The sequence below is a fragment of the Vigna unguiculata genome, chromosome 1, assembly GCF_037176805.1.
Source record: "Vigna unguiculata cultivar grain cowpea cultivar isolate G323 ecotype 2 chromosome 1, ASM3717680v1, whole genome shotgun sequence".
NCBI classification, from domain to species: Eukaryota; Viridiplantae; Streptophyta; class Magnoliopsida; order Fabales; family Fabaceae; genus Vigna; species Vigna unguiculata.
The window spans coordinates 8,352,103-8,363,715 of record NC_140792.1 but is presented as its reverse complement, the minus strand read 5'-3'; the positions used below and the strand labels follow the sequence as shown (position 1 = coordinate 8,363,715).

Genomic DNA, 11,613 nt, shown 5'->3' with positions numbered 1-11,613 from the left:
TTTTGTTTTGGTAATATAGGTCCTAGAAACTTAAATGCCAAGACCAATACAAAAGGAAAATCCATAGTAGGAGATGAGGAAGAAATTGAAGATATTAATGAAGGGGAAGAACTTTCAATGGAAGATGAAGATGACTTGAGTGATGTAGATCTTGGAGATGATGACGATGAAATGTGAATGATTAGAATTGAATGTTTTTTTGAGGTTGTTTAGGATACATACAAGCAATAACCGTAAATATTTTGCATGGCTATATATATGCAAATAGAAGTAGCTTATTTTTTGGATGGCTATAATGTAGTATTTTTAGAAGCATATAGCCATAGTTTAAGGAAACTTATGCAGCAACCACATTTTTTTTGAAGGTTGTGTTGTTGAAATTGTGAAACTATGTGGTATACACATGTATACAATCACTCTATTTCACTGTGAGGTTATTTTGATCTGAATTGTCTCTTTGCATAATTATATATCTTATATATGTTACATTTTAAAAATGTTTATGAATCGTACGGTTTACGATACGATTCACGATTCAAAGTTTAAGCTCTTTAATACACGATACGATTCACAATTCAAGTAGCATGCTCATATTTAATTTTTAGATATTAAATTATTATACCAAAAACTATAGATTTATGTAGCCATTTTTTATTCATAAAAGAGAACCCAATGTGCTAAAGTTAAATGTGCTAAACCAATTGTAAGCATGAGTTACACAATCTGAAACACCCAAAGATATATCTAAACTAAGAAACAATTTTATTTGTAGAAGTATTCTCCTTCGAAGAATTAACACTCTTGTATGGTTGTCTAAATATGATGGGTTTGTGTTGGGTGACTCGATTAAAGTATAATGGATTCTGTAGTTTTTCGGTAGGCAATTCTAACCTAATGAGTTTCTTGGGTGACTCAAATCTCAATAAAATAATTAAATTTTGAAAAAAAGTGTAAACTTTAAAAATTGAAAATGAAGTGACCCATTTCAAATTGCCATTATTATTTCACTCAATCTAATATTTTGCTCTAGGATCCATAACAGGAAAGGTCTTGCATGTGACTTTTGTTTTTACTTTTAAGCAATTATTAATATTATCCTTGCTCATAAATCAATCATTTTAGGTTCTTAGTTTCGAAAAATTAGCTAATAAAGTAATCCGTTTCAAAAGCTAATCTTATGTTATAGGAACCATGTTTTAAATAAAATGAAAGTACTTCTTCCTAGTATATGGATTTTCCTAATTATACTTGTGCAGACTATAAAACCTTATTCCAAAAGTGTAGACTTGAGTTTATGAAGTTCAAAAAGAAAAGTTCAGACTTACTCCAATCAATGATAATGATCTATGAAAAGTTTGATGATTATTGATTATATATACACGTACACACTTACAAAGGTTGCATTATGATTTAGTACCTTAATTATCACTGTATATCGATCCTAAAGTTTCAATAATTAACAAGTATAAATCAACTTGAGCTTACTCAAGGATAAACATAAGATGGGAGTACAAGGCACTTTAATCAGTAGCACCGAGAATCAGAAGAAACAAATAATAATTGTAGCTCTGAAAATAAAAATGGACTTTGATGTGCACAAGAGGTTAAGAAATTTCTTTCTACTATCATAGGTACATTTTCTTCCCTAAACCTGCAATGTACATATACGATTAGATGCAATGTAGTTTTACTAGAGTCATGCTAACAACAAATCCAAACAAACAATAGAATTTAATTATGTGCAGAGTGGCACGTTTGATAAACTCATGGACTTTGCTCTTGACCAAGGTACCTCCATAAACCAATATAAGACACCTCATTGCGTCACTTAGGTGCCAATTCTCGACCTTCTTAACTCAAAAGTGTGTACTCTTATACTGAAAAGAACTAAAATGTATTTTTAACAATTTTCATTTATAATAAAAATGGTCTCACCAAAGGGAAAAGAAAACAAAAGGGTAATTTACCGGTAGATGCAGCATTAAAGGGCCTTTTACAGTGCAAAATAGCCTTCTGAATCCAATCATATTATTGTAACAAGAAATCATCATGTCATTTCGAAGACTCCAACGCCATGGCGAACAACCCTTTCGTAGATGTTTGCATAGGCCTGCAGACAAAGGAACGTTCCCCTGTTTTTTCCCCTTGACGTTGGCAGGGGAAGTTCCCTCTGAGAACGCTTAGCCTTTGTCAAAGTTTTGTTCGAAACTGTGGAACATGGGGCTCCAGATTGTAGTAAAGTTTCGTCAACCTAGTTGGAAAACCACACAAGGAGTTGAAGGTAACGAGGAGTGAGGATGAGACAGAGAGGAAGAATGTTAGGCGGGCGAAGATGACAAAGAACCACATAGCAAAGAAGGCGGCATGCTTGAGGCTGAGGGCATTGAGAATGTAAGAAATTATAAGGTTGACGACGAGGATGGCCAGGATGAAGGCGCTCCGAGGTCGAGGAAGAACAAGGCAGAGTGATAAGGATATTTTGAAGGATCTGGTGGAATGGAGGAGGAAGACGCTGGCAATGTTAAGAGTTGTTAGGGTTTCTACAATACCCCTCTCACCAAATGTAGTGTGATGAGCGGGACTGTACGGATACAGATACGGATACGACACGGACACGGATATGGACACGACATGGATACAGAGATACCAGCAAAATTGAAAAAGTATACGACATGGACACGACAATATACATATTAAAATCTAATAATTATATTTCATAATAAAAAAAACATTTAAAATATCATAATGTTTGAGTCTTATATATGTTAATCTTCATCAAAAAAATACAACTTCTAATTCTGGTTCATCGAGAGATAGGCTAGTAATATCAAGAATTCCATTATCATCCATTGAAAAATCATCCCCAGCAATATCCCACAGGTGGTGGAGCTCCAAAGGTGCATGAAGAGCTCCATGTGCAGCGAAAATGGATGAAGGAATAGAGGCAAGTTGGAAGGCACTTGCAAGCAATGGAAGGTGAAAGAGGTGATAGGATTTCCTAATCTATGCTAGCCTAAGGAAGGTGGCTAGAGGTAGAGAGAGGAAATCTCTAGAAAGTGGTGACTCTCAAAGGCAATAGAGGGAGGAGTGCTCTCAACTCAAGTTGCATCTATTGCATAAAATTTCAAGAGTGTCTACAAATGAGTGAAATTTTGGATTTTATATGAAGCCATTTACACATGAGAAAGGAGAGCCATTGGATGGAATGGGCCTTGATTTTGGCCCTTAGATCAAGCTAGGAGAAGGAGACAAGATCACTCCCCTTGGATCTTGGCTTGAAGAACAAGAAGGATTCTTAGCCTTTAGATGTGATGACCAACCTTAGTCAAACCATGAAGCAAAGGAGCCTCCTTGTCTTGATAATCTCGGCCATGTATGAAGAGAATTGGGCCGAGCCTAATTTTAACCCATCCTATGTTCCTTTCATGTCTTATGTATTATTGGAAAGCAAAGCCCAAACAATGGCCCAATTTAAATCTACACTACTAGATTTACATGCACTTCTTCAAGTCTTTGTGATCTCTTTGGCCCATGTAAAGAATGTGAGAAGCCCATTGATTTTGTGATCATCTAATGGGAGGCCCTTTTGAATCTTTTTCATCATTGATCTTGTAATTGGGCCTTTTAATGGGCTTGGGCTTGAAGGTGCAATTGGGCTTGGTGGGGTCACATCATCAGGCTAGTTTCCTTTTCCTTATATTTTGAGGAGTTTCTTGAAAGAAGACCAAGATTACTGTGGACAAATACTAAATCTTTCGCCCTTTTAGGTGTCATCTTATTTCTTTTTAAAGAATGTATAAAAGAGTAGGTGCTCCAATTTTTTTCACAGCAAGAAGAAGAACATGGTTGTCCAAGTAGCTTAAGAGCTATATTTTGAAGTATTGGTGCATGAGATCCATGAATAATCCACCATGACTTTGCATCCATTTTTCCTCTATCCCTTAAAGAGTCCTCATCTGCAAAATCTCCCAATTTACCTGAAGAGATATGCTACTTTTAGTCCAACAATCAATCAATATTGAATTTACCACCTCAAGAAAGGATGAATGTTCAACTTCTGTCTTCCTTTCATGTTGGTATATGATCTTTCTAACATTTTCAATCATTAAGTCCCACATTTCATATACCAAGTGAAGAGTAGCCATATTTGTATCTGTTTTTCTGAGAACATCATAAATAGGAGCAGTAAAAGCAAGTATGTAGTCAACCTTCATCCACCAATTATCATTCAATAAAGTTTCTTTCATAAATTGTGCATTGTCCACATTGTCCTCTTTATAAGAAGACCAGTCATCACTAATAACCATCTCTTGGAGTCCTTTCTTCAAACGTTGAAACCTTTTGAGCATGATAATGGTTGAAGCAAATCTTGTAGAAGCAATAGAAAGCAACTTGAATGAGTTGAAGGTATTGAACATTGACAATCTCATAGAGTGCCCCACAATAAATTTTTGATAAATGTAGCATTATCAACAATTTGTGTGATCCAAAAACATTCTTTATAAGTATCATTATTTCTTTCATAATTTTTTGCTGCAGAAATATTTTTCAATGCAAGATTCAATGTATGCACTACACAAGGAGTCCAGTAGATTGAAGGAAATTCTACTTCTATAAGCATACCTGCTGCCTTACATACAGCTGCATTATCAGTTATAATTTGTACCACAGTTTTTGGTCCAGCCTCCATAATTACATCTCTCATGTGTTTAGTAATAAAATCGTTGTCCTTTATCTCACCAGATCCATCGATTGACCTCAAAAACATTGGACCACTCTCATTGACAACCATAAAATTTATAAGTGGTATTCTTTGAGGATTAGTCCACCCATCACAAACAATTGTCACACCTTTATCATTCCATGAATCTCTTATGGGTTGTAGAAGATTTTCTACGTGACTTCTTTCTTTTGCAAGTAAAGGACCTCTCAATTTATTATATGTTGGTGTACATATCCATTGAGATTAAAAGTATTGGCAGCATAAGAAAATGCACTCCTGTAGTGAGGATTTTTGGCTAGATGAAATGGTAGTCCTGAAGAATAAAACATCCTTGCAATTTCATAATCAAGAGTATCTCTAGCTTGGATATTGAAAGAAGCTTCTAAAGGACCTTTGTGTTTTGGATTAACACCGCTATTCGTCTACTTTCCTTCATTAGATACAGATGGTAGAGAGACATTTTTCTTCTTTGAATTTTCTATTTTCAATGCTGCTTCATTGTCTAATCTTCTAAACTCAGCAAGTTTTGATGTAGTCACGTTTGGACAAATTCTAACTCCTGCTCCCATAATTTTTAGCAAATGAGATCTTACTCGAGTGTAAGATCCATTGAATGATAAATCACACAAACTGCACTTAATCATATTATTTCCACCACCAGGAATTTTTCTTAACTTTGTAACATATTTACACAAAGGTTTTGTTTCATGTTCTTTTTCGATGACATGACTAGGTATACTCGTCTTAATTTCCTATAATAAAATAAATTTTCTATTAAATTAATTTATTTGGGTATAAAAAAAATATCACAAACTAAAAAGAAATTATATAATTTAAATGCGACAAATATTAATTATAACAATAAAAACTAATATTTTAATTTAAATGGGACAAATATTAAAAAAAATATATAATTCAAATAAAAAATAAAAATTTAAATATAAAGAATTATTCGCTCTATGTAGATTTGTTTCATTTTACTTTAAACTTGTCTTTTTCATTTGAATTTATATCTTAACATTATATAAATGTGTTTTAAATAATAAAAATATAGCAATAAAAAACTTGAAAACATAAAAAATGTTATTTTTCTTCTATTCTAGTTAATTTGATCTTATAAAATTTCAACGATAGATATATTGTTCCATTTAAGGTGCAATTATACAATTGAATTACATAATTTTAAATTTAATATAATAAATAAATTATAAAATACAATAAAACATTATTTAATAAATACTAACAACGTTAACAAAAAAATTGTTCACATATACAAATATACACTGTATAAGAAAAACTACGATAAATTATTTTTACATCAAAAAAACTATGAAGGATATTTATTTAAATTATAAAAAAGAAAGTTTATAAAGTTACCTTTTCTAGACTTTCTTTCTTCTTCCCTTGGTTTTGCAACCGTAAAGCAACAACTTTCCTTCGTTCTACAACTGCAAAGCAACAACTTTCCTTTGTTATGCAATTGCTAACAAGTTTTCCAATTGTATTTCCTCTCAACTCAAGAGCTCTCAATCTCGATTCTTTCTTTTGTTTTTGTTACTTGTGATTATAACATCTCATTTTACTCTAATTTATAGAATAATTTATCCTCAACTCAAGAGCTCCCAATCTAGAATAATTTATTTTTATTTATCATCTTTATTTTATTTTATTTTAATAAAAGGTATGGAAGATTATTTTTTATCTTTTTATTTCCATTTTTATTTTAAATTTTTTGGATTTATTTTAATAGAAGGTATGAAAGATTATTTTTTATCCATTTATTTCCATTTTTATTTTAATTTTTTTGGGTTTATTTTAATAGAATGTATAGAAGATTATTTTTTATCCTTTTATTTCCATTTTTATTTTTATTTTTTTGAGTTTATTTTAATAGAATGTATGGAAGATTATTTTTTATCCTTTTATTTTTATTTTTATTTTTATTTTTTTGGGTTTATTTTAATAGAATGTATGGAAGATTATTTTTTATTCTTTTATTTCCCTTTTTATTTTAATTTTTTTGGATTTTAATAGAAGGTATGAAAGATTATTTTTTTTTACTTCCCTTTTTATTTTAAATTTTTTGGATTTATTTTAAAAGAAGGTATGAAAGATTATTTTTTATTCTTTTTATTTCCTTTTTTATTTTAAATTTGTTAGATTTCCCTTTATTCTCTAAAAAATAGAGAACAAAAATATCATACCAATCAAATAAAATATTCGAGTGACATTAAAAGAAAAGGGCAATCAAATAAAATATTCAAGTGACATTAAAAGAAAAAGGCAAAAAGTGAACAGAACAAAACGTGAACCATTTTCGCTTGCATACGTGAAAAAATTATTAGAATCCCGTATCAGTCGAGCATTCGAGCAGCCAGAGGTGTCCGCCGGCTCGTGTCTCAAAGCTGGCCGCGTCTGATCCATGGAGAAGCTTCCGACACCGTGTCGTGCAGGTGTCCGTCGCGCCTTCGCGTCCGTGTCCGCTTCGGGAGCGGGAAGCGTCGTCCAACCACCGTGTCAGAGCATCACAAAGGGGAAATTCCCTCTGAGAACGCTTAGCCTTTGTCAAAGTTTTGTTTGAAACTGTGGAACATGGGGCTCTAGATTGTAGTGAGGATGAGACGGAGAGGAAGAATGTTAGGCGGGCGAAGATGACAAAGAACGACATGGCAAAGAAGGCGGCATGCTTTAGGATGAGGGCATTGAGAATGTAAGAAATTATAAGGTTGACGACGAGGGTGGCCATGATGAAGGTGCTCCGAGGTCGAGGAAGAACAAGGCAGAGTGGTAAGGATATTTTGAAGGATCTGGTGGAATGGAGGAGGAAGACGCTGGCAATGTTAAGAGTTGTTAGGGTTTCTACAATACCCCTCTCACCAAATGTAGTGTGATGAATGGGGAGTGAAGGTTTTTTGTTTGGAGCAAAACGTTTTAATTTGAGTGAAATTTTTTGAAGGAAAAAGAATGAAGTGGAAAAATAAAATATAAAAAATAATATAATATTAATTACATAATATAGTAATTAATTTAGTAATTGATTACTTGTTATTGAAAATTTAGTCACTCTTTCGGTCACCAAATTACATAAATGATTATTGGTTACTAATCCAGTCATTAATAGTGACTAAATTTTTCGGTCACTAATTTCGGTCACTATTTAACAGATTTCTTGTCTATAATATGTATGTTATACGGGAGCAGGAGTTAATGTAGATGTGTCTGGCAGGGAGTAGATTGACACGAGAGTGGAAAGAACTTAGGGCTTTCTTTTATTTAAGTTGTTTCCAAATAAATGTTAAAGTTAATTAATTATTTCAATTGCTGTTTTTTTTTTTAATTTCTTGGATTTGCTTACATTTACATGGTTGAAACAAATATTAAATTTTATTTCTATTTGTTTTCTACAAACTATATGTTTTATAAATGTTCGTGACATCTGAAATCGGGGTATTACAATTACTATAGATAAATGTTTGGTCCCGAAGGAATGATACACAAGTTGACCAATAATAAGAAAAAGATCCTTTCATGAAGAAATATAAAAATTTGAGGACAAATCCTTTTCAAGAGGGAGAGGATAATAACTTACTCTCTAGCCATGGCTAAGCATATTCAAGAAGAGTTGGAGTCATTTGTGGAAGATGGGCCCAAGCTCTTGTCATCATGGGCCATTAATAAATATCTTTGTAATATAAATTTATTTTGGGCTTTGTATTTTGGGCCTAGTAGTGTAGGTTTTCTTTTGGGCCTTGTATAATGGGTCAAGTAGCACAGAATTTTGGGTCTTAGAAAGCCCATTAGTATGAAGCGCATTCTCCATTGACTTTTCAAAGTCAATATTCGACTATCTTAGTAGCCTTGAAGGCAAGAAAGAGACTTATCTCCTTTGGGAGAGAGTGGTCATGTGTCATACTCTCATTAGAGAGGTTTTCTCCTAGTGGCCACATGGCACTCTAGGAATGGAGAGTATTTTTCCACCTTCTTAAATGGCCACATGGCATTCTACGAATGGAGAGTATTTCTCACCTTCTTGAGTAACCACATATCCTCCTCCTATTGGAGACTTTTTTTCTCTTAATGGCCACAAGGTACCCTAGGAATAGAGAGTGTTTTCCATCTTCTTGAGTGGCCACATGACACTCTAGGAATGGAGAGCATTTCCCACCTTCTTTAGTGGCCACATGCCATTCTCCTATTGGAGAGGATTTATGTCTTGGACTCTAAGCTAGCCAAGTTATAGTTCTTGGGGTTTTGAATCAACATCCAATTGTTGAATCAACATCACCAAAGTCGATTCATTGTTGTGTTGCTCAATCAAGGCTTGACCTTGGTATGGTGTATAAGTCATTGGTGATTCTCCCTCCACCTCCTCAATAATTTCATTCAAATTCATGTTCCCTACACAAAAATAACTCAAAATCGAGACAAGAAAAAGTATAAATTGCCAGATAAGCTTAAAACTGAGACCAATTAATACTAAAAAACATCACCCTCAAAGTGTTAGGGTTTATTCACAACATGCAATCGATTAGGCTATCACTCAAGCTCTTCTACAAGAGTGTCCTCTAGGTCCTAAAAAAACCAAGAGAAAAGCGACACAATAGGATTGATGTTTCGGCAAACCACTATGGAATGCAAGAAATGAAAACTTCCAATGACAAAACTTTAAGAACCTAATGGTAGAACCTAATGGCAAACAAGAAAAGCACAATAAAAAAGATAGTTAAACTCTAGGTAAAGAAAATTCATGTTACAAACTTAGCAATAAGACTAACTCAAGCAAAGCATGGGAAGAAGACTTTGTGGAAAGTAATTTGAGCATGCAATCTCAAAGACTAATCAATCATCACTAGTGTAGTAAGGGCTTTTTGCCCCGATTATTTTCCTCATTTTACCTCAGGTCTGAAATCGAGGCATATTGGGGTGAGGCCAAAAGGTACCCCCTTTTGGCCTCGGTTATTACCCGAGACCATAAAGTCCCTTTTATGCCTCGGTTCTAAATGAACCGGAGCCATAGGGTTCCTTTTCTGCCTCAGGTCCATGAGAACCGAAGCCATATGGTAAATGTAGAAACTTCTGCAGATTCTCCCGTGTGCACTCCTCCGAGTGTGACAGCTATTACAGCAGCCACCGTTGCCGCCGCAACTGTATGGTGGGTTGCCCATGGACTGCTTCCTCTGTGTACTCCACTTCACACACCCTTTACATGTCCTCCTACACCACCCAGTGCACCTCCATCCATGGCTCCCACTGAAACACAACACAAAATCCAACAAGGAGAGGTTAAGCAAGAAAACCCTCATCTGCAAGATCAGATACTGGATCCAGAACAATCACAAGCTCTGCAAGCTCAACACTCGATTTCAAATTCACCAGGTGTTTCTTCATCGGAATCTGAGGAGAAGGGTGATACCAATGTAAATACCGCATCAAAGGCTACTAATGATGAGATGAACCAAGCAATTTCGAACTCACCCGTAACTGGAGGTGATTTGCAATCGGTGAACCTGGACAGCGCGACGGAGGCGACAACGCACGACTATTGACGGAGGATGCTAGTTGGCAACGGAGGCAGAGCGTGGTGGTGGTGGCAGAGCGGAGAAATTTGCGTAGAGAGAAAAAGAGTTAAGGGAGACGATGAATAGTAGCTAGGGCTCGCGAATTGGGAATTTTAACAGCCCTTATGGCCTTAGTTCAATTAATAACCGAGGCCAAAAGCCCATTTATTGCCTCGGTTCTTAAAGACCCGAGGCCAAAAGCCTGATGCTGATGGCATTTTTGAAAATTTGAAAACTGACGCTGCCTTATATGCTTCGGTTCCATTGCAACCGAGGCCAAAAGTCCCATTTATTGTCTCGATTCTTAAAGACCCGAGGCCAAAAACATGATACTGATGGCATTTTTGAAAATTTGAAAACTGATGCTGCCTTATATGCTTCGATTATGTTGCAACCGAGGCCAAAAGTCCCATTTATTGCTTCGGTCCTTAAAGACCCGAGGCCAAAAGCCTGATGCTGATGCATTTTTGAAAATTTGAATACTAACGCTGCCTTATATGCTTCGATTCTTTTGCAACCGGGGCCAAAAGTTGGACGAAAATTGGAAAAAGGCCACCGCCTCCTTATAGGCTTTAGTTCAGTGGCAACCGAGGCCTATAAGGTGAAGTGAAATGTCAAATTTGCACTAGTGCATGCATATACCAAAGAAGACTAGGGCCAAATAATGATGGAACTAATTTACCATACACATCAAGCACTCAAATGATGCACGCTAGAATCATAACACTTCTTACTTAGCAATTTTTTTTAACTTCTGATGGGATTTTGAGGTTGCGAAAGGAATAGTTGATGGAGAAAATTGTGGAGATAGTAGAATATGGAAGTTGTAGTTGGAAGGAGTATGTAATTGTAGTAGTGAGTGGTATGTTAGATGTTGCCTTAGTTCTTGTTATGTATCAAATGGTTGAGTACATGGATATGTAGAATGTTCTTGATATTTTCCTTCTATCTTAGGCTTTACTATTTCATTCTAGAACTTTCATTACATTTCAATACTTTTATCTTAGGATTTTCTAGATTCTTCTAGAATTTGTAATACACTTTAATACTCCTCCTTGATGCAAATTCAGTAACTCCAAGCATAGTGTGTAGCTATTCAAACCTTGATCTTGGTAACGCCTTTGTAAAAGTATTTGCAATTTGGTCTTCTATTGTGCAGTACTCGAGTCGGATCTTCAAATTTGTCTCCGCTTCTTTGATGAAGTGATAGTTAATTGCTATGTGTTTGGTTCTACTGTGATGCAGTGGGTTCTTCGTCATTGCAATAGTTGATTTATTGTCATAGTTGATTGTAGTATGTCCACTTCATTTGTCTCCCATATCTTTGAATAT

The 11,613-nt window shown here is 34.8% G+C and overlaps 1 pseudogene; it reads right to left on the bottom strand.

Moving 5' to 3' along the window:
- Positions 1–2,047: 2,047 nt before the first annotated feature.
- On the bottom strand, positions 2,048–7,469 carry LOC146888676 (uncharacterized; annotated as a pseudogene).
- Between the last annotated feature and the right edge of the window lie 4,144 nt (positions 7,470–11,613).